The sequence below is a fragment of the Ostrinia nubilalis genome, chromosome 13, assembly GCF_963855985.1.
Source record: "Ostrinia nubilalis chromosome 13, ilOstNubi1.1, whole genome shotgun sequence".
In the NCBI taxonomy this organism is placed as follows: Eukaryota; Metazoa; Arthropoda; class Insecta; order Lepidoptera; family Crambidae; genus Ostrinia; species Ostrinia nubilalis.
In genome coordinates, this window is record NC_087100.1 from 15,265,098 (window position 1) to 15,287,679 (window position 22,582).

Below are 22,582 nucleotides of genomic sequence, written 5' to 3' on the forward strand. Positions count from 1 at the left end.
TGAAAGTTTCGTATTACAGTTACAGTTTTATTGGATTAGTATAATTCATAGTACAATATTAATTAAATCTTGTCTATGTACTCGTAAATAGCTACTGCTTAGTTCCTTCCATAAAATATATAGGTAACCTTAAACATCTTAAATATAATTTGCTCTACCACCACTTCAGAACTTCACACCCACCTACTCGTAGTTAGGTACATTGACAGTATTTGACAGCAGCACATTTGTCAGCAACAGACAGCTTTTGTAGTTGGAAATGAGGGTTTTCGCGAATGAAAACTCCGCCAGATGGCAATACGTAGACGCGAGGTCTAAATGCTGCATGATTGGTTATTTTTGACATGACATTGACAGATATGTCAAAATCCACCAATCACGCAGCAGTCAGACCCCACATCCACGTCCCGCCATCTAGCGGATCTTTCATTCGCGAAAACCCTCATTTCACTTTGATTCGTATTCTTCCTGTGGAGGCTACTTCATTATTTCGCTTTGCTCATATTCATAATGAATTTATAGAGCACGGTAGGTGCGCACGCTCTATTGTTCGCATGATTTGTATTGCTCCTGAAGCACTGCTCGTGTGGCACAATATGACACACGTCCCTGATATTTATTACAAGCTAGCCAAACCAGAAGTCTAGGATTCGGTTAGGGGACGCACAAAATGTAAAATATGGATTAGAATATGGGCATCTAGTAGGTATGGATTTTTATAAAACTAGCGTCCGCCCGCGACTTCGTACGCGTGGATCCCGTTTTACCCCTTTAGGTGAGAAGTTTCATAAAATCCTTTCTTAGCGGATGCCTACGTCATAACATCTACCTGCATGCCAAATTTCAGCCCGATCCGTCTAGTGGTTTGGGCTGTGCGTTGATAGATCACTATGTCAGTCAGTCACCTTTGAGCTGTTGTTTGAGCCTTTGATTTAGATGTAAAACCACCCTAATGCAACACTGCAATTTTGAGTAGTGATAAAAACGTAGAACCACTGAATAAGAAAGATTGTACGAGTAGTTTTTAACTTATGAGTAGTAGAACTTAGATTTAGAAAACGTCTCTACCTATTCCATTCTTCTATTCTAAAGGAATAATTGTTTGACCTAACCTGGGTGACCTCTTTCTATGATCTGAGTGGGTGACCAATGATCATTCCAAACCGCATTTAAGTGGCAATCAAATCTGTCATAAACCGCGTGCTTTGGGAGCCAGGTTTATGTGTCTATTGCACTTTATAGGTTGAGCAAAGCCGTGGGTCAACATACTACCAGTCTAGAAGCACGTGAGCACCGGAGTACTTAGCGCGATAGTGTCTATTACTGCAAGTTAAATGCAGTTAATGCACTTCGCCACCTTAACACGTTCCACCACCGGCACGAGAGATACGAGTATATTCGAATAGTTTAGTAGAGCCCCGAAAGGCGCTGGTACACTTGAGCTTTCAATTGTAACAATACATCAAGCATTCGCCAATGTTAAGTTGTGAATCTAAACAACGAAGTAGATAGAGCTAAATTCCAGGTCGCTCTTGTAAATATAAATAGATCATAATAATATAGAGGAGAATACACATGATATAATGAAAGTATAATTGTTCTACTCGGCTTACCTGGTAGCACGTAGTATATTATTCACCAACAACACTATTTTGCATATAAAATATTCTTTGACAGAATGCATTTTCACTACATACTACGAGGAAAGAAGTTAAGATTGTATTTCCACCACTTGCACTTAATAACAAATTAGATTTAACCTCTTAACACAATAATAAATAAATCCATGAGATTAAATTAATTAAATCACAAATCAAGCATTTGCAGACACACACAATGGAGACTGTCAAAAATAATGTTCTATTTATGAATCTACCTCTCCTCTACAATTACTGTATTGCCAACATCGCAATAATTCATAATTCGAATAACCATTCTCGACTTTTGAATTTCGAATTCTAGTAGCAATAAGTTAATTTCGTTACAAATTCAATTCTTGGCTTCAATGGTGCGTAGGTACCTATTTGAAGCACACTGGTTTTGCCAATATCGAGTATTTGATTTTAATAGTTTTATTGTCATCATTTCACTCACGTAAACGAATATCGTTTCGAAAATATTACAAAGTGTTTGCAAGTACGTTATTTACTAAAAAAAATCGCTCACTAAAAGGTTTCGAATCGACAAATAAACTGAATCGAATTAAGATGGCAGTCCTCCAAATATTTATGCACAGATTAAGTTACACTTAAGCACGGGGCTTGAGCTAACTTAATGTTTTTTTTTTCTTATTTGGAACCTGCAAGGACAATTTCTGTGGTATGATTCAGACATTAAGGGAGACTCAGATTTTTCAAGTTAGATTCAAAGATAGACATTGCCAATATGCATGCATAATATCTATCACCATGTTAGTTTAAAGTTTGGTTGGTTTGGTTTTGAAATTCTTGTTACCTACACGATACAAAAAAGTCCACAAAACGAAATCTTGTGGCTTTCGTTTCTCACCGAACTACAAATTCATAACTCACATAAAAGAGCCTCCAAACCAATTACGATCCCCAAAATTCCATAACATCTAATAAAGGCATATAAATATTTCAATTTTCATTCATATTCAATAATCAATAAATCACTCCACCTACTCAAGGGCTCTCGAACGTACGACATCAAATTGAAAAGCGTAAAAAGCGCGTAAAAATGCGGTAAACGTCTACCCGGGGCGCGCGGGCCGTAAATACGTCAAATCTAGGGAAATCGGAAGTTATTCCCTGCCGAAGGGTAGCAGCAAGGACGCTTAGACAGGACGGTGGCGTTTCTATTCTTCTTTCGTACTGAAGAAAAGTCTGGTATTTTTCCTAGTTTAATAAAATAAGTTTGATGATGGTGGTTCCTCGCTCACTTAATTAAACCACTGAAGCAAGCACTGAAACTTACGAGTACCTATACTAGATTTCGGTTCGTGTCGTTCGGACGTCCACGGCTGGACAAAGGCCTCCCCCAAGGATTTCCATAACGACCGGTCATAGATTTCTCATTAGAAATACAAAATGCGTTACCTACGGAGTAACTGAGTAGATTTGGATGGCAATTGCCTATTTTATAAAGTTCTCAAGTGAACAATATATTGCATTTCACCATCATCATCATCGTCGTACCATATTGGCTCCCCGAAACATAAGGTCATCAGTTAACCGAGCAGCGCTGCGTGGTCTTCATTATAGAACCTTCGGAAAAACTATTCGTAGCAAATTCTGCACCCCTGTCGAGTTCCATAGCGTTTCTACTGGTATTATCGAATGTAGAAACAAATCCTGTCTAGCATCGTTAGGGAAAGGGCCGACGTTTGAAGATAACCGGATTTCTCTAACCGAATCGACAGCCTGAGATCTTTTAAAGAAAAACGGGTTTCCTATGAACATTCAGCTGCAAATTGCACCTTAAGTTCTTATGATAGAGGTGAAAATTGAAATCTGAAAGTAGCAATCCGTTTCCGCGCTGAAAAATGCCGATATTCAGTCTTTGATAATTGAGTTCCTCAACGAGATATCATTATCCGGATTTGTGGAATTGTGCCAATGAATCACGTATTTATACCTCAGTAATTCATTTTTCACCATCAACTTTAATTGGTTTTAGATTTCAGTTAGAAATGGGCTAAATATATGAGTGTGTTTTGATTTTACAAGGAATACTATAAGTTTAGAGAAGAATATTTGGTGCATGCAGTACTAAGGTCCAATGACAGTTTAACTTTCCCCCGGGACAAACTAAACCTTCACTAGTTGGGTTCTTATTGGCTGTCAAGCAGTAGATCCTGGCTACACAGGAATTGCAGGGGTGGGAACGAAAGGTGGGAATAGTCCTTATAAAATTGCTTTTATGGATAAACAAAGAATCTACCTCTTAATTAACTTTATGTCAGTGTTACCAATAACATGACTCTGATAGTAAGAATTATTATTATCTCCCACAATGCGACTTAGATGCTATTGATGTACCTATAGAGAGGCGATTGCTTAAGACCACACCGACTGCGTTACATTAAAAACGGTACAGACAATCACCACGTTACAGATAAAATCTGCTGGATCATTGTATTACTTTCATCAGGTCCATTGTGAAGTGCACATACGATGTGTAGGTCCACATTCAGCTGCCATCTTTGATTGCTAGCTGAGTGAAATGATGATGTGATACTTCAGTCCACATTTCAGTGGATTTTAGCATACTTAATAGAGCCAATTTAGCGCGGCATTTACTTAAATACCCAACTAAAGTACCTAGGCACTGAAAATCACTATGAATTTTTCCATTTGCTTTAAATAGTTCAGTTAAAATAGGTAAGTATATCAAGAAAACTATTTGTCCAGCTAGCACATTTGTTTATACTTCACTTACATACTTAGGTTTTCGATGCTTTTAAGCTCTTTGGCATTCGCAAATTGTAAAAATCCAGCTTTCGTTACATACTTAGCGAGTATATAGGGCCATTTTAGGACACTTAATACACATCCCAAATATATCTTGCACTGCCACTTCTTCGGGGAAACTTGGCGGCTAGTGCCAAGAAGAATTTCGATAGGTCGTAAGTTGTTTCTCCACTAACAATGATGTCATCGATGTAAACTGTCTCAACAGCTTCCATCGAAGTTTACCGACAATGAGGGCTCAATGGAGCAATTGTTACAATGTGTTACAATCTCGGGTGTGCCCGCCGCGTAACGTAAACGATTAGAGACGGTGCGCGGACGCGCATTTACTAAGTACCTATACGAGCTGAATCTATGTAGGTAGTCTTTTCCGTAATTGGTATTGAGAGGGACCAATGCCTCAGCAGCACAGTATGTACTTATTCGCTGAGCTTTATTAGATTATGGTCGTGAGTATTTTTTTTTTAATGCTGATATTTAAAATACGTTCAGCAAAAGAAACGGTGGTTAAATCGAAATAAATAAGTACCTAACTTTGATTTAACACGCAAAGCATTTACCACTATACTTTACTCTTGAATACGTTGACTAAGTTTATGTTTAGATGTCCTAATTTAGAACAGTTTAAGCAAGTTTGACACAAATAAGTAATGTGTGTGTGTTTTAACCAGAACGGGGAAGCTTTTGGCCTGCATCTCATTGGTAGTGATCAGGCCGAATTTGGAGACACTGAGGAACTTGCTTCTAAATTCGTTAACATTGTTGCAAATTGCGGCTAATTTTAACCGATATTAATGAGTAGCAATATGTTCTCTACTACAGCCTGTATATTTAGCAGTGGACGCGCCCGCGCAGGCGATGACAAGCGTTTCGGGACCACCGCCGCGCCCGCGCCGATCGATTTGTGATCGCTTGTGGTCATGCTTTGGGCTTTATTTAGGGTTCCGTGGACGAGCTGATATAGTGCAGGAGATGATGATGTTTATAGGGAAGCTTTGAAGAATTTTGCGATGTTATTTTTATTTTAGAGCATTCGCAACTTAAGTAAATATGATAGAGCTTGAGCAATCACATTAAATTAGGCAATAAAAGCGAAATTAAAAAACAATAATTATGCATGTACTAATAATAATCATAGACGAGTCTAGGATTCTAAGTACTTTAAGTATAGGCTGGTACTATTACTTATTCTGTGGTATAGGCTACTTTTCCGACTTCAGCATCAATCATTAATCACAAAATACCGTCAAACACCTCAACATGTAAGTCTGACACCGACTGTGCGTGCACAACTGAAAATGCACTGAGTGAATTGGGTTCTGTTTTGTCTGTTTATATTTTCATTCCACAAACTACTATCCGGAACCCGTTTTCATTATTTTATCACCCGCTCTTGTCTCAAAAGACGACTTTCTTTTAATTCAGCGTGAACAAATTAAAGGTCAGACCGAACAAGTCATCCATGGAGGTAAAAACATAAATAAAACTCAAGATCTTCCTCCCGGAACGGGAGAATACGACATCGCTTTAATGGGAAAATTAGAGGAAAAACAAGTCGTAGAAAAGAAAACTGCTATGAAAATAATTGACTGGGAAAATCATGCATGATGAATCGTTATGCAAATTAACAAATTAATTGAGGCACTAGCCTGGAAAGAAATTCAGATTCTCAAGTACCGCGCCATCAAAAATAAAATTTTCCAACTCAACAGCGTACTTACTTATTCACGAACAAACACCATCGCAAACAAGTCCCAAAACACATCAATCAAGTTTTGACTACATTTGCTAGTCCCAAAACACATCAGTCAAGTTTTAACTACATTTGCCGTAACTTGATAATAAATTGTTATCCGTATTTACTAAAAAATAATTAAGTAAAGAAGAAAATAAATTAAGACCCACAAGTACCGTTCCATCAATAATATTATTTTCCAACTCAAAAGCGTATTCCTCACCAAACACCATCGCAAACAAGTCCCAAAACACATCAGTCAAGTTTTTAACTAAGTACATTCGGAGACAAGCGAGACGCCATTATAACTATGCCCCGCAAATCCCTGAAAAGTGAAAAATGGCCGCCATATTTTAGCAGGCGCCTGAGGGAGCACTGGATTATGCCAAGTTGGGATACTTGGGATCTAATTTGCAAACATGGCTGTGCAGTGCCGGGCAAGATTAGTGGCGCAAACAAAAATTAAGGAGGATGTGTTTACCTTCCCTTTGAAACAATTTTTGCTGCAGCTAAGTTGGTGTGTTATTGCATAATTTAATCTGTATCATTTTAGTTACATTTTAAAATGACCATCAACTATTGATCGTATAGTAGAAAAAAAAGATTATCTTAATGAAAAGGTAGGTAAAAACTGCAACCAGAAAATGACCGAAAATACGTCAGAAAAATTAAAGGAAGACTTTCGCTAATCTATAAAAAATCCAACGCAAATCCAGCCAAAAGCAGTCAAAGTCATCAGCGCCTTCGCAGAAGCTTTTATTTTGTGTTTATTATTAATTACACCCATAATGACGTCATTCAAGGACTGGTCGGGGGTCCAGAGAGAATGGTAATAATATGTCTTTGACACAAAAATAAACCGACAAGGGTGAAAATGACAAATCCTCCCAACCCAATTTAGCAAATATCTTCGCCCACTTCGTCTCTACCTACCCCTGCTGTATTTTATGAGGTGAAATAAATTAATTGATTGCTGGCTCCATTACCCTGGCCAGCAGTGCATTGGACTTCGAAGTTCGTATTTCGTCTAATGCACTTTTCCCTGTCTTGTGCGCTTAGGCTCAGCTGATAGATTGAAGGGATCAGCGATAATTTGTAACGTAAACAATACTAAGATTAACAATTCAATTACTGTTGGTTGGAGAGTTTCACTAAAATAATGTATAAAGAACTAGCTTTCCCTGCTTCGCCCGCGTGAAATTTTGTCTGTCACAGAAAAACTTTATCGCGCGCGTCCCTGTTTCAAAAACCGGGATAAAAACTATCCTATGTCCTTTCCCGGGACTCAAACTATCTCTATGCCAAATTTTATCAAAATCGGTTCAGTGAAAATCGGCGTGAAAGCGAGACAGACAGAGTTACTTTCGCATTTATAATATTGTATAGATAAGATGGTTATACAGAACACAGATGTTATGGCAAAACCCTCCACTATAGTGGAGGAGGCTTATTATAGTCCAGCAGAGGACTGTAAAGGGCTGTTGACGATGATAATGATGATGATGATGACAGATCACAGGATTACCTAAGTCTGTCGCCATAACAACAATGTTAACAGCATTGTTGTGTTCCGGCAGTTAGAGGTATGATAGCCAGTTCCTCTGTGGTTGAGGATTCCGGGTGAAGATCGCTTCCACCTTTGGTTTGATCTTCACCTACCATCAGGTGAGATACAAGCCAAGAGCTTCCTCGTTGTGGATAAAAAAAACATACTATTTAGGATTATACGGAAAAATCCATATTTTTACCTTAAATACGTTTACTGCAGCCGGAGGATCGAAAAAAAACCAATTAATTTAAAATATATTTAATTAAAAGAAATAAAAAATTACATGAAATTACTTTCTAAGAGATGAAACCTAATCGAAGTCGGATTATGGAATGACAAATTAAATTAAACAATATTGAAAGGAAATAGATTTGCGTCACAGCGCCAAATTGCAATATCGACACTTAGGTATTTTCATACAGAGCGCGCGGCTGCAACCTCAGCGATCTTCTAAGGGTACGGCTACGTAATTCCTCCCCTCTGAGAACGGCGACTATTTTAGCACGTTCAGTGAAAATGTTGCCGGGATGCCCTCTGGATCTTTCTGGATTGGTGGCTGTTGTTCATTTCTTGAAGGCTTCTTGTTACATTTCAGAATGTTGTAGCGCCGGCATGAGATGACGATAATAAGTGCAACTGCACTTAATAGTACTATGTAAAACGGTACAGTCGTGTGGTACAGGGTGTGAAGCTGAGCGTCGTCGATCTTGATCGGAGTCTGCATCATGATTTTGTCTTGTATACTATGTAGTTCTTGCAGGTTGATCGAGTTTAAGTTCATATGAGATGATATCTTGACTTGTCCTTCTACATCAAATGGTATCTCAGTCAGTTTGAGAGGCTGTCCTTTTACCTCATCATTGTCGTTTGTTATAGTGAATTCCGCAGTTTTCAGGTGGCAGCCAACGGGGATGGTGATGAGATAGCTTCCCTGGAGCGTATTGTAGTCTTGTCTTGAACAGATGAGCTGGACCTTGGTGGGATGTGGGAACGACAGGACATAATGCTGGTCGTCCAATTTCTCCATGGCTTCTCTCTTGAGTGTAATTGTTGAAAATTCACAGGTCTCCTTCAGGATTTGGTTAACAATCAGCTCCTGGATGCAGTCAGACTTGGTGCGTAGCTGATGATTTGCAGTGCTTTCACACAGGAACCAGTGGTTTAGCTTCGGACATTCTGTCTCTATGTACATGAATGCGATCTCATTGGTTGCTATGTAGGGATAGGTTGGGATAAGGGCCTGTGCATTTTTATTGGGCACTATTGATAAATGATATAGATTATATACATCCTTGGAGATAATAGGGAATTGAAATATGAATACTATTTGATTTTCTGTATAATATGAACCAGGTTTTATTATTTCATAGTACTGTCTTAGTTCAAGATTAATTATTCGATCGGTTCCATAAATAACTTTAAGTTTACTTATCATTGAATTTAAAACATCTACATCTATCATTGAATGATGTGTGCTAGATGCACGTATAAAAGCTAGACAGTTTTCTAATCTAATTAATTCTTGAGTTAAATCCTCAATATTCTCACTTACAATTACCAATAACTGAGCAAATTTCGCATACTTGATAAGACTGTTTTCTTTATAAGCATCACTATTTAATATTGTTTCGATAGTAGCATTAATCTTATTCTGATTATCTAATAATTGAGTTAGGATATCATTGTGTTTAGACATCCACTCCTTACAAAGACTAATATGATTATTGAATTCAGTTGTAACCTTATCCTGATTGCTTTTAAGAATATTAATTACTTTATTATATTTCTCAGCATCCGTATGATCTAAGTTACCGGTAATGCTTTTTATTACTGAGCCTAGGCCATCTACAATGCCTCTTTTAGCTCTATTCGGTTCTAATGACCTTAGTTGTTTAAGTACTTTGTTGAGTTTGTTGCCTAAATAGTCGATCTGAGTCTCGTACAGTAAGAATGTGTCGTTAGTCAGTCGTTGTTCGTAGCTCTTAAGTTGGATTTGTAGTGAGTTAATTTTATCCGCGATGTCGTTTAAGTCTACGTACTGGATGAATGTATGATGATGGGTCGTCAGTTTCATAGGTCCAAGTTTATGTGGTAGCAGTCCTGGTCCGTCATCCAAGCTCTCAAGTTTTATCTCTTGAGGTTGGCTGAACCCGAGGGCCGTTATTAACAGTATCCTGTAACAAATTAACCGCTTTAGGGATTCGTTTCAGGCGTGACTTGGCTACAGGGCCGCGTTTTTTAGAAGTGTATATGTGTATTGGTAGGTCTGCTAGAACTGTGTCTTGTGTGTAACGAGCAGCGGTTTTTTGACGACTAGCCAGAGGATTTTTGATGAAGATCTGTTGATCAGGTGCGTATTCTGTTTCTGGTTCCCGGTTGTCCTATTGTCTATAATAGCAGTGCGGTTAGCTAAGGAAGAACTATTAATTAAGTCATAGACCTTTTTCATTTGCTCTCTATGATTTTGAGTATATTGTTGTAGAAGGTGTTGAGATATATCGATATCCAGACAATCTCTTGGGTCAAAATGTCCATTCAATAGGTCGAAGGGTCTACATCTTGTAAAGCTATGGATGGAGCTGTTATAAGCAATAAGTGCGTAGGGCATGAGGTTTACGACTGGTTCTTCTTTATGCTGAAGTTTTAGAAGTCTGAGGTGTTCAAGGAGGGTTGAGTGAAATCTTTCTATATTTCCATTATCATTGGGAGAGTGAGGTAATATTCTATGATGATTGATTTTATGTAATCTTGTGAATTCCAGAAATAGTTGGTTTGTGAACTCCGTTCCATTGTCAGTAATGATGGTTACAGGTACACCATGGTGGGTGCAGAATTGTAATAGGGACTGGAGTATGCTAAGAGCTGTACCATCACGTAGATGGTAGGCTTGACCATACTTTGTGAAGACGTCTATGAAGGTTACGTACTTCTCACTTTGAACGGTAAATAGGTCCATATGGACTATCTCGAAAGGCTTCGTGGCAGGAGGCACGATGTTAAACTGAGGTCTGATGGGATTCCTATCATATTTACCTTGGCCACAGATGGTACATTCATTTATGAACTTAGTTATTTGGTTAGAGCCAGGTAGCATTCGTTAATACCGCGATGGTTGGTTTTACCATCGTGATAAAGGCGAATAATCTCCTTTTGACGGAGATACTCTTTAACGTTCTCTATTTCAGTCTTAGTTAAGATGAGGTTCATTGATGAACTTTTGAACTTGTCTTGTAATATCGGGATGATAGAATACATTGCTAGTGGTGGATTGATAAGGAGAGCGGTTTTGACCTTTGGATTGACATATTCTTTGACTGCATTTACTACATCTTCTTCTAGGTTCTGTTCTGCTAATTGAATGCTTATACGAGTATGTGTATCGAAGGGTTTAGTGACAGTAGGTTTCCGTTTAACGTCGTTGACTACGGAGAGGCATATCTGTCGGTTAAATTTATTGAGGGGTTCATCTGTGATTGGTATTTCCAGGATAGGATGCTCATTACTGGTATGCGCTGTTTCAGTGGAAGAGTTTGGCTTTGTATGCAGGGTATCAGTTGGATTGCCTAGTAGGGAGTTTAATTCATCTATTTCTTCCATGAGCGATCTGGTGTCACCGAGGTGGATTTCAACGCGTGAAAGAGCGTCGGCGTTAGTATTGGTTTTGCCCTTTTTATACTGCACAGTAAAGTCATATTCACTAAGTCTGAGTCGCCATCTAGTCAGACGTGAATTTGGTTCCTTCAAATTCATCATCCATTCTAGAGGTTTGTGGTCAGTCAGTATCTTGAATTTCCGTCCGAATAAATATGGTCTAAAGTACTTTGTGGCCCATACTATTGCTAATAGCTCCTTTTCAATGGTGCTATAATTCATTTCACTTTCGTTCAAGGTACGGGAGGCGTAGCATACTGGCTTATCTGAACCTATGGGGCCTTGGGATAGAACGGCTCCAATGGCCACATTTGAAGCATCGGTGGTTAAGTTAAAGTCTCTACTGAAATCTGGATACTGGAGGATGGGATCGTTAGTGAGTAAAGATTTGCATTTTTCGAAGCAATTAACGTATTCATGATCTAAGGTGATTTTTCTGCCCTTTTTAAGACACTGAGTCATGGGTTTGGTAGTACGGGCAAAGTCTGGAATAAACTTTCGGTAGTAACCGAGAAGTCCAAGGAACTGCTTGATTTCCTTCGCGGTCTTGGGGATTGGATATTTCTGAATGGCAGAAATTTTATCAGGGTTAGGCTTGATACCATCCCGACTGATGATATGGCCGAGATAAGCTGTCTCCAGCTTCAAGAATTCAGATTTATCCATTTGAATTTTGAAGTTTGACTCTCGGAGTCTTTGAAAGACCTTCTCCAGTTTAACCATGTGTTCTTGTAATGAGGTGCTGAAGACTATTATGTCATCAAGATAAACGAGACATATGTCATTCTGGAGGCCTCTGAGGACATTGTCCATCACTCGCTGGAAGGTGGATGGAGAGTTCTTAAGTCCCATGGGCATTCTGAGAAATTCAAAGTGCCCATGCTCGACATTGAAGGCGGTCTTTGTGATGTCCTGAGGGTCCATCTCTACCTGGTAGAAGCCACTGGCCAGGTCGAGGGTCGTAAAGTATTGACATTTCCCTAACTTGTCAAGTACGTCACTTATGTTGGGTATCGGGTACTTATCGTCGAGAGTCTTTTCATTAAGTTTACGGAAGTCAACCACAAGTCGCCATTTCTGCTTACCAGAAGCATCTATCTTCTTGGGTACAACCCAGATAGGTGAACTCCAAGCTGAGTCAGATGGTCTGATAATACCCTGGTCTAGCATTTTCTCGATTTGGTCCCTAACTTCCTGTCGGTGTACGAACGGGTAACGATAAGTTTTACCATGTACGGGCACTTCATCGGTAGTCCTAATCCGGTGTTTCACTTTATTCGTGAATGTTAACGCTTCGCCTTCTATGTAGAAGACATCTGCGTACCGAGAACACAGAGTGACTAAATTAGCCTTTTCCTCTTCATTTAAGTGTTCCGTACGTAAGCGTGAAATAACTTTGTCGGTGCGCGCCTGCGGTTGTTGAGTGCTCGTGCACTGGATATTAAATAATTTGGCGTGCGCTGGGCTATCTAGTGAAATTATAACATCATTCGCCGTAGGGTTCTCTATCTCTAAGTACCCACGATTATTACTAACTGTGGTGAGGCATTCGTGCACTATGCAGTTGCAAATGATCTGTTCTTTAATGAAAGCATCGCCGTCAGGCACATCTAGGGGAACTCTAATGAGTTTCGAAGAGAATGCTGGTATGATGTCTTCATATAAATTTACGTTACGCGAGTTAAACATTTTAATCGGATTTGAAGCTGAACGGGTTAGCAGTTGCCCTTCCTTCAGGTCTATACGGGCTTCCCATTTACTTAAAAGATCTAATCCAATAAGCCCGTCAAAGTACTCGTGAAATCTATACACAAATAACTTCATACCATCATTGTCATTGAACTCGGGGAAACACGGCAACGTTATTGAATAATCGTTCCTGCTGGTTGCGTGTTTGTTTGTAACCTCGAAGGGGTCGAAATTAAGAGGATAGTTAGTAAAATATTTTTCTACAGCCTCGGGGCTTATAAAAGACTGATTCGCGCCGGTATCTACTAATAATTTTAATGGGGGGTGTGCTATCTGAATATAAGGCAACTGTCTTTGGGTCTGGAGATTTAATTCTATTTTTGCCTTTTTAATATTGAATCCTCCTGAAAATCCTGCTCGGAGTGGCTAGAACCTGGCTGTGGTTGAATTTCCTCAGTCACTTGATTTTCATCAGTCGTGTTATAAAAAATATTATAGTCAGGAGTAAAGTCGGGTGAATCAGTAGTATAATCAGCGTAGTAATTGTACGCCGGTTCGTAATAGTCATAGTGATTGTAATACGAGTATGCATCGGCGGCGGCGGCATCGTACGGCATGCATTCATTAACGTTTATTTCGCGACTTTTGAAATAATTAGTAGGAGGCGGGTTCCCTGATTTGGCCCAGTCATGCCCTGTCAACATCTGGGTGTGAGGTAAGGCTTTAGGAGTAAAGCGCTGTACTCCGCTCATCGGTTGGGGAGCGTGATATTGAGGTGGTGGTGGATTATTCCGGGGTGGCATCCGGAATACGTGACTACGGGGGTTGTAGTTAGGTGGAGGTGCGGCGAACATCCTCTGGGTGTTAGTGGGCATGCGTTCTGAGAACTTGAATGGCTGAGGTGGAGGTCTCATAGGCCGCTGTCCTACAGGAATAGGCCAGTTAGGCACGGGTAATTGCAAATTAGGGATCCTGGGTGGCGGCACGAATGGGATAGGTGCCTGTGAGGTAGGTTTGGGAGTGACATTGACATGGGACTTAGTGGGTTCATTTCGCTGCTGTAAATATACAGTGTGAGTCACGTTAAAGTGTACATATGAAAATAGATGAAACTAGACCTATTTTTATCGACAAAAAAGAGGTAAAATTTTTTTTAATTTTTTTTTTTAATTTTTTATACAATTTTTTTTCTTCCAATTACTTATTGTAAAGAAAACGTAATAACTTTTAAACCAAGCGGTATATCCTGATAAAATAAAAACAGTAATAATGCTAAATAACAGGCGATACTAAAAAAATACACAAAATACACAAAAAAGGCCAACAAATAATAAAAAATGATACTTTTTGAAAAAAATCTGCTTTTGAATTCGTGTTTTTTTTGGTTATTTGATAATTTTCTCCAAAAAATGCCCCTATAACCGGTGGTTTTTATTACTTTTTATTATTCTCTATCGTATTACCTTCGTAAAACCAAAAATCGCATGTCTCTATCCCTATCACAACATTTGCTATGATCCTTTGAACAAAGGCCTGCCACAACATTATTCTCCGCTACAGGTAGAGACAATTTTAATTTTAACTGAAATGCTTATTTTACTTCGAAATCTTTGGTTTTTATTTGAAATCTAACTTGTCTTTATCAAAATTACAAATCTAGAGCCATTTTCAGTTTCGTTGTTAACGAAGCGTTGAATGGCGCGCCCGGAGAGGCTTAGTTCAAACGATCATAGCAAATGTTGTGATAGGGATAGAGACATGCGATTTTTGGTTTTACAAAGATAATACAATAGAGAATAATACAAAGTAATAAAAACCACCTATTATAGGGGCATTTTTTTGAGAAATTTATCAAATAACCAAAAAAATACGAATTTTTAAGCAGATTTTTTTCAAAAAGTATCATTTTTTATTATTTGTTGGCATTTTCTGGGTATTTTATGTATGTTTTTAGTATCGCCTGTTATTTAGCATTATTACTGTTTTTATTTTATCAGGATATACCTCTTAGTTTAAAAGTTATTACGTTTTCTTTACGAGAAGTAATTGGAGGAAATAAAATTCTATAAAAAATTTAAAAAAAATCTCAAAAAAATTTTGACATCTTTTTTGTCGATAAAAATAGGTCTAGTTTCACATATTTTCATATGTACACTTTAACGTGACTCACACTGTATAATATTCAGCTCCTCTTGTACGTATTCTAATGCTTTTTCTATAGTGGGAGGACGCATACAACGAATACGGGAACCTAGGGGTTCCTTCAGTCCGCGGACGTACGCCTGCATAGTAACCTTCTTATATAGATCACGTTTCGCCTGTACGGTCGTAGGTACCGATTCATGTAGAGTCACATACGTCATTATGGTGCTAAACAACGTTTGGCAATGGTCATAGAATTCCTGCGGAGTCCTATTTCCTTGCGTAGCTAATGAGAGGTCGTTGTACAAGGCCGTTTCGTCGCGCTGGTCTGAGAAATTATTAATTAAAGCAGTTCTAATTCCTATCCAATTTTCTGGTATCCCGTTGGAGTTGATGGTACACGCAGCGGTCCCAGTTATCTTATTAAGTATGCCATTCAATAAACATAAGTTAGAGAACTCGCTACCTTGTGAATTACTTATATATTGCGTTACTAGTTGATCGCAAATATTAATGAATCGTGTGAGAATATTAGGGTTCCCGTCGAATTCCGGGACGAGGCGTAAGGCCTTAAAGATTGTGTCCGGGTCGTGCGACATGTCTATATCTCTATTACTGTCTATTCTATATCGGCGAGCCTGTTTCGATTCAGTCTCCCGCGAACTATTAGCTCTAGGATGATAAATCTTGAAGGATTAAGATAAAACACTAGGATAACTAACAATAGAAAGGAAGCAACACGAGATCAATTCAAGTGTACTTACAGGTAAGATTTCATAACTGGTCCTGTTCGTGAATCGAAGGTTGGATTCTCCTCCTTGGTCTGCAGCAGGTCCGTAGATCAGGATACTCGTCGATGGAATCTTGATAGCTTCCCGGGCGACTCGCGACGCGATAGAGAGATTCTAACTTTTACCCTCGCGAACCGGCCCGCGAGTATCCTACCGACTGCGCCAAATACGTTTACTGCAGCCGGAGGATCGAAAAAAAAACAATTAATTTAAAAGAAATTTAATTAAAAGAAATAAAAAATTACATGAAATTACTTTCTAAGAGATGAAACCTAATCGAAGTCGGATTATGGAATGACAAATTAAATTAAACAATATTGAAAGGAAATAGATTTGCGTCACAGCGCCAAATTGCAATATCGACACTTAGGTATTTTCATACAGAGCGCGCGGCTGCAACCTCAGCGATCTTCTAAGGGTACGGCTACGTAATTCCTCCCCTCTGAGAACGGCGACTATTTTAGCACGTTCAGTGAAAATGTTGCCGGGATGCCCTCTGGATCTTTCTGGATTGGTGGCTGTTGTTCATTTCTTGAAGGCTTCTTGTTACATTTCAGAATGTTGTAGCGCCGGCATGAGATGACGATAATAAGTGCAACTGCACTTAATAGTACTATGTAAAACGGTACAGTCGGAGTCTGCATCATGATTTTGTCTTGTATACTATGTAGTTCTTGCAGGTTGATCGAGTTTAAGTTCATATGAGATGATATCTTGACTCCTTTGCAGGTTATTAGTAGCCATAATATTAATTCTAACTTATTTATCCTAGACATTCCAGTGAACAGAGGTGCCTATGTTTCATTTTATAAATGGCAGCACTCTCGCATCGTAAAACTGCAGAAAACAAAATGCTCACAGAAAATAACTATAAACCAACCGACCAAATCAATTTATTTGTTTATCCTCCCTCTATTAAATCCCTCAAGTACAGTCATCGCCGCAAGTGCACCCAATTCTATTCCCTACCATCATTGTCATAAGAGCGGGGTATCATGCCCCAGGGGCAGGGTGCACCACCATATTTTTCCACTTTCAGGTCCCCTCGTGGCATAAAATAATATAACAGCACGTGACGTACCGACCGCCATGTCGATGGCTCCTACGTATAAAGGCGAAACTGCCGCTTACGCCTTTTTCCAATTATTTAAGCAATGATTTCATTTTGCTCTAATCTATAACGTCAGTAAGAAAAAAATTTTTTTTTTCCATTAGATACAAAATAAAATTTTAGGCAAATAGGCGTATGTGCAAAACTACGCCACGTATAAAGCCCAATCATACGATTCGTCAATCTATACGAGTAGTTGCTTACATAAATATATATTTTTTATAATCCAAATCTTAAATAAAGCCATGAAAATATTTAGCAAATTGTTTTATTTATAAATTATGACACATTATATAGTTATTTAATTTTTAGCGTTAAGAGTCGCATCTCAAACTAATTTGAAAATTATAAATAACTTGAAAAAATCGAACTGCCTAAGGCATCGTGGGTTCAATTCCCGCCTTAGGCAGTTCGATTTTTTCAAGTTATTTATAATTTTTAAAAATATGACACATTATGTTAAAAGACCTAACTAAATCTCGAGCACAATATATGGGCGTATTTGCGTTAAAACGTAATAACGATACATTAAACAACTTTTTCTAACTGATTTATTATTGATATAGCACATGATAACAATTAAAATAATTACATGCATAAATAAAGGGAGTAATCGCTTAAAATATTATATTTATGTTGTCATTTAAGTCTCTTTACGTTGAACAATATACATGAAATTATAGAAATGTGACGACGTAAAAGGGCAATGCGTAAAATCTCAAAATATATAAGAAAAATATAAAAATTGATAACAGCAGTAGCAAAAGCATTACATGTTAAGGCTAAATGTGAAATTTCATTAAATTCGTTTTAGTAGGTCAGAAGATATGACCCAAAAATATGGTTCTGGCCACTAAAATGGCTCTCCTGTAAAATTTACTTTTTTCACTTACGCCAGTATACGTAGGAGCCATCGATGTCGACTAAATCCAATTTTTAATATACTCACTGTACCTACTGAGAGTAGGGTGCACATTCTTTGCAGTCTCTACAATACATTTTCTTCTATCGTGTGCACACTATACTGCTTGATGTGCATCCCAGTGTCAAACATTATAAGTCACCGTAAGCGTCTGACATAGCTGATCTAAACAAATATGGTTCAAATAACACCTTGGATCCAAATCACGCAATCATTTCCTCACTATATCCGTACCACTTAGGAATTTAACAAAGAACATTTGAGTCTAAACAATCAAATAAAACTCCCCAAACATAGCTAGGCGTTTCATAACTCTACCTTTAAAGTATTCAGTCCTAGTAAAAAAACAAAATTAATCAACAGTTAAAGTACTCGTATTTTAAGTCTCAATACTACAGAAATGAAGGCCCCCCTACAGTTTTCCCCCATCGAAAGTAGAGATATTGTTTACATTAAGAGCGGATCGCAGCCGGGGCGCGAGCTTGTGTTATGCGTGTTATTTTTATATTATTGTCGCCTCTACTACTTTATGGCGAAGAAAATGGCGCTACAACGCCGAAATTATACGACAACATTCCTAAAGCAGTTTGGGACACGTCTATAAAATCTTCAGACTTAAATTTTCGTAAAAATCTACCCTCATAAATATTCTGCAATCGTAGTATTTGTACCATTAAGCCAGTACAGGTACTTATTTGGCAAATACGCTTAGTTACCTATACATAGTTGTCTTTAAGCACGACATATTTTTATTTAAATGGTTTGTTAGTAAGCTCTTGGCCTTCTGTAAAAACTTGCTTATTCGATAGGTATATTTAAAAATCTCTCAAACAAAGCTGTTCATCAGGTCAAGGACCCAGCCTAGGACATTCCAGCCGGGCGATAAACACAGGAATCCTAGAACAATAAAACGCCAGTCCTGATTCCCTACGCAACATTCCTATCCAAAGAAGGAATTCCTGTACTGTGTTACCAAGATTTATTTAAACTTTTAGATAGTATACAAACAAAAGATAGTATACAAAAGTTGTATATACGAGTACTGCTATTCGATCGAAAGATTAGCACACGTGTTATGGACTTGTAAAAAATATTGTAGTTAATGTAGGTACATTATTGTAGTAAAGGGCAGACACAAAAACGTTTAAAAAGGCAGTATAGCCTAAAATTACAAAACGTCCCAACAATTTCGTCCTCGCCATAAACTAGACGACTTAACACAATTAGCAAAATCTTAATTTGTTTTGTACATTTGCCGAGCTAAGCATTTTGTTTATGGCGCCAAATTCGCAGCGCGCCATTTTGGGTCGCCACCGCCATTGCGAATTACAAACGGAGTCAAGACTAGCTTGCTCTACTTCCAAATTTGCATAGATTTACGTAATCTGACCCTGTGTTACACCCGGTCGACATTACAACGCCGGTTCTGGTTAATTGTTATTATTATGACTGCCTCCACTGCCATTTTTGATTGCCCTTTTAATTACAAGCCTCTTGAAGCGTCAAATGTATGGTAATAACTATGAATAAATTTTCTTTGGCAGAGGAAGAGAATTAAAAGCTAAATCATTTCGGGGAAATGCTAATTCAGCGTCTGTTATGCAGGAATTACTGGCCAGATAAACGGTTGTACGTGGCTTGTTAAGCTCTCATTTGGATGCTAGATTCGATTTACGAGGGTAGAAGCTTATCTAATTTCAAAGTCAAAGTCAAAGTCAAAATTTCTTTATTTGTTTGGACTAATAAATAGTTCTTACAAATCGTCATTTTGCTCTTAAGGAGCCTCTACATGTCTCATAATCTTTTTACCCTACCAGCGCTTCGAGACCAACATTTGGCAAGTGCTGAGAAGAAGCGCCGCAACAAACTCAGTCACCACTGTCTGCCGGTTAATATAAATAAATAGAAATAGTAGTAGTAGGTACATTCGATTCAGGAGCAGTTCACTGAATTTACCATGCATTCTTGTATGGTGTATCTTATAAGAATGGGTATACAAGATTGCGTGGTATATTAAACAAGGTAGTGACGTGCTAATATCTAGACTTACATATTAAGATACTAGTAGAAATGACTCGCATACATAAATTTGAATAACTTGGATTGACCAGTCCCCGAAAGCAGCGCCTGTTCACAGACATGACGAGTGAACCAGCCATCGCTTCACTCGACCATATTAGAGGGAATGTAACGACCCGCCTCACTACGCCACCACCCCAGAGACATTTTAGTGAGAATGACAATTCCAAGTTATCTCTTTAAAATAAAAAACTAATAATAAAGCTAAGTAACAGTCCAGATTGAGAAGCATGACACTATAACATTTGAGAAATTATTATGAGTTTATACATTACTTTTCATTTTAATTATTTTTAGTGCGAGCATGAGAGGACCATAATCCTACTCCCAGGATGACTTATCATTAAGAAAATCTCGAGTTGTATAATAGGCTTTTTTAAGCATGTGATCTTTAACTATATCTTTAAATTTATTATACGGTAGCTCTTTATATTTATCAGGGACTTTGTTATAAAAATGGATACCTTGTCTTGTCCCATAAAAGAGGCAAACACTTTATTAAGTCTAAAAGCGGGTATAGCCAATTTATTTTTATTTCTAGTGTTAATTTGGTGAATATCACTTTTCTTTTTGAATTCAGTAATATTTTTTTGAATAAATAGAATACAGTTTAAGATGTATTGTGAAGCGGCCGTGAGAATGCCAATTTCTTTAAACATTTGTTAATTATAACTTGTTAGCCTATTGTTAATGTTAGATTCTTAATGTACTTTCGTAATAACCAATAGATTACCTAAGTTTCGGTATTTATCTATTAGTGCGGTACATATTCGATTATGTAGGTACTTAAAAAGCCTCCAAGTTCACAATGGAAGCTCATACAAGCTGGCTACGTCTACTTATAGCTACTTCAATGCACATTGCACATAAAAGTTAGCAAACTAAGCAAGTAAGTAATTCCAATAAATAAGTTCAAAAAAGTTTTTCACAAGTAACAAAAATTTTAGGAGAATCCTTAGTCATCAATTTGACATTACCAAGAAAACACTTTTACAAAAAATCTGCAGCATAAGATTTTTCCGACTTACCTATGGATGCAGCAGTTCACCCTCGACGTAAACTTGCGCTATCTGACGGTTATCTCGCACATTTGGCAGCGAATGTGGGCCGCGCCGCGTGCCAGGACCAGCTGCGTACTGGCAAACTGCACGAGACAGTAAGAAACGAATTAGATACATGATAAGCACCAATTAAAATAGTAAGACACGGGTCTTAAGGGTTTATTAATGAGTTACATTACTATGTACTCACGGCTTGACGTTTCGGCTGCGTTGCTGGGCTTATTCCACTATTCCTCGTTGACAATCCCCGTTATAATAGGATTTTATTTGGATTTTATAAGTTCCAATTGGCGTTAACGGGGAATAGTGAACAAAAAGTTCACTAATCCCCGTTGACGGGGATAGTCAATGGGGAATAGTGGAATAAGCCAGATGCTGCAGCCGTGGTCACAAGCAGACTGGCGGTTCGCGGCGTCGTCCGTTCGGGCGGGCTTTAATTGAAATGGAACGCGAAAGTTTAAAATCTTGATAAGCACCAAGTTAAGTAAAACTCTACCATTTATACTTACAACAGGATAACCTTTAATCTTCTAGCTTTGCTAATAGGGAATTTCTTGAAATAAAATTCATGTGCTGTCAAATGTGGACATTTTATATCGTCCATAGATAAATAGATAAACACTATAATGCACACAACACGAAACAAGAAAAGAAATACACAAAAATAATAAAAGCACAATTTTAGCTAGGGTTGAAAAAGTGACGGTAAGAGAGAAACGGTGTTTTGACAGTTCTTATACACCTACCCTCAATTTGAACTTAACAATGACCGATATTCCAGATTGCTTCTTCTTCGTTTTTGATGTTGGCAATAAGTACAAGTTGTAAATATTTTATTTACCGTTAAAATAAATATTGTTGCAATAAATCTTGTGAAGTGATAATTTTAAAGTACAAGTTGTGTCATTTTCTAGTTTCAATGAGGGCTATCGTTTGAGCGCTCACCGGTTAGCGCCATTGTAGAGTAAGGTCCTGTCACTTGCTAGTCGCGAAGACAGTGGCACCAACTTGTGAGCGCTAAAGTGGTAGGAGGACTATCGCATTTACACTCATTAAGATGGCGCCACTGTAGAGTAAGGTCCTGTCAATCGCCAAGGGTGCCAACGAGTTACATAGTGGGACCAAGTGGGATGGAAAATTATTTAATGAAGGATGATAGATGATACCCCTTCCCACCCTATGAGTCTCAGTAAAGTTGTGATGATTTACTGAGACTTCATTATAGACAACTCGAGAGAATCCGAAGAATCACGATGACGCTTCACATTCCCACCAAGAAGTCCTACTCCAGATTTGATCTGGCTCTAAACAAAAGAAAGAAAAACACGCAGGCACCAATGAGTGCAAATAATGTAAGTTAGTAAATAAATAAAAGTTCAATAACTTACATTTTCTGAACGAATTCCACGTCCAACTTCG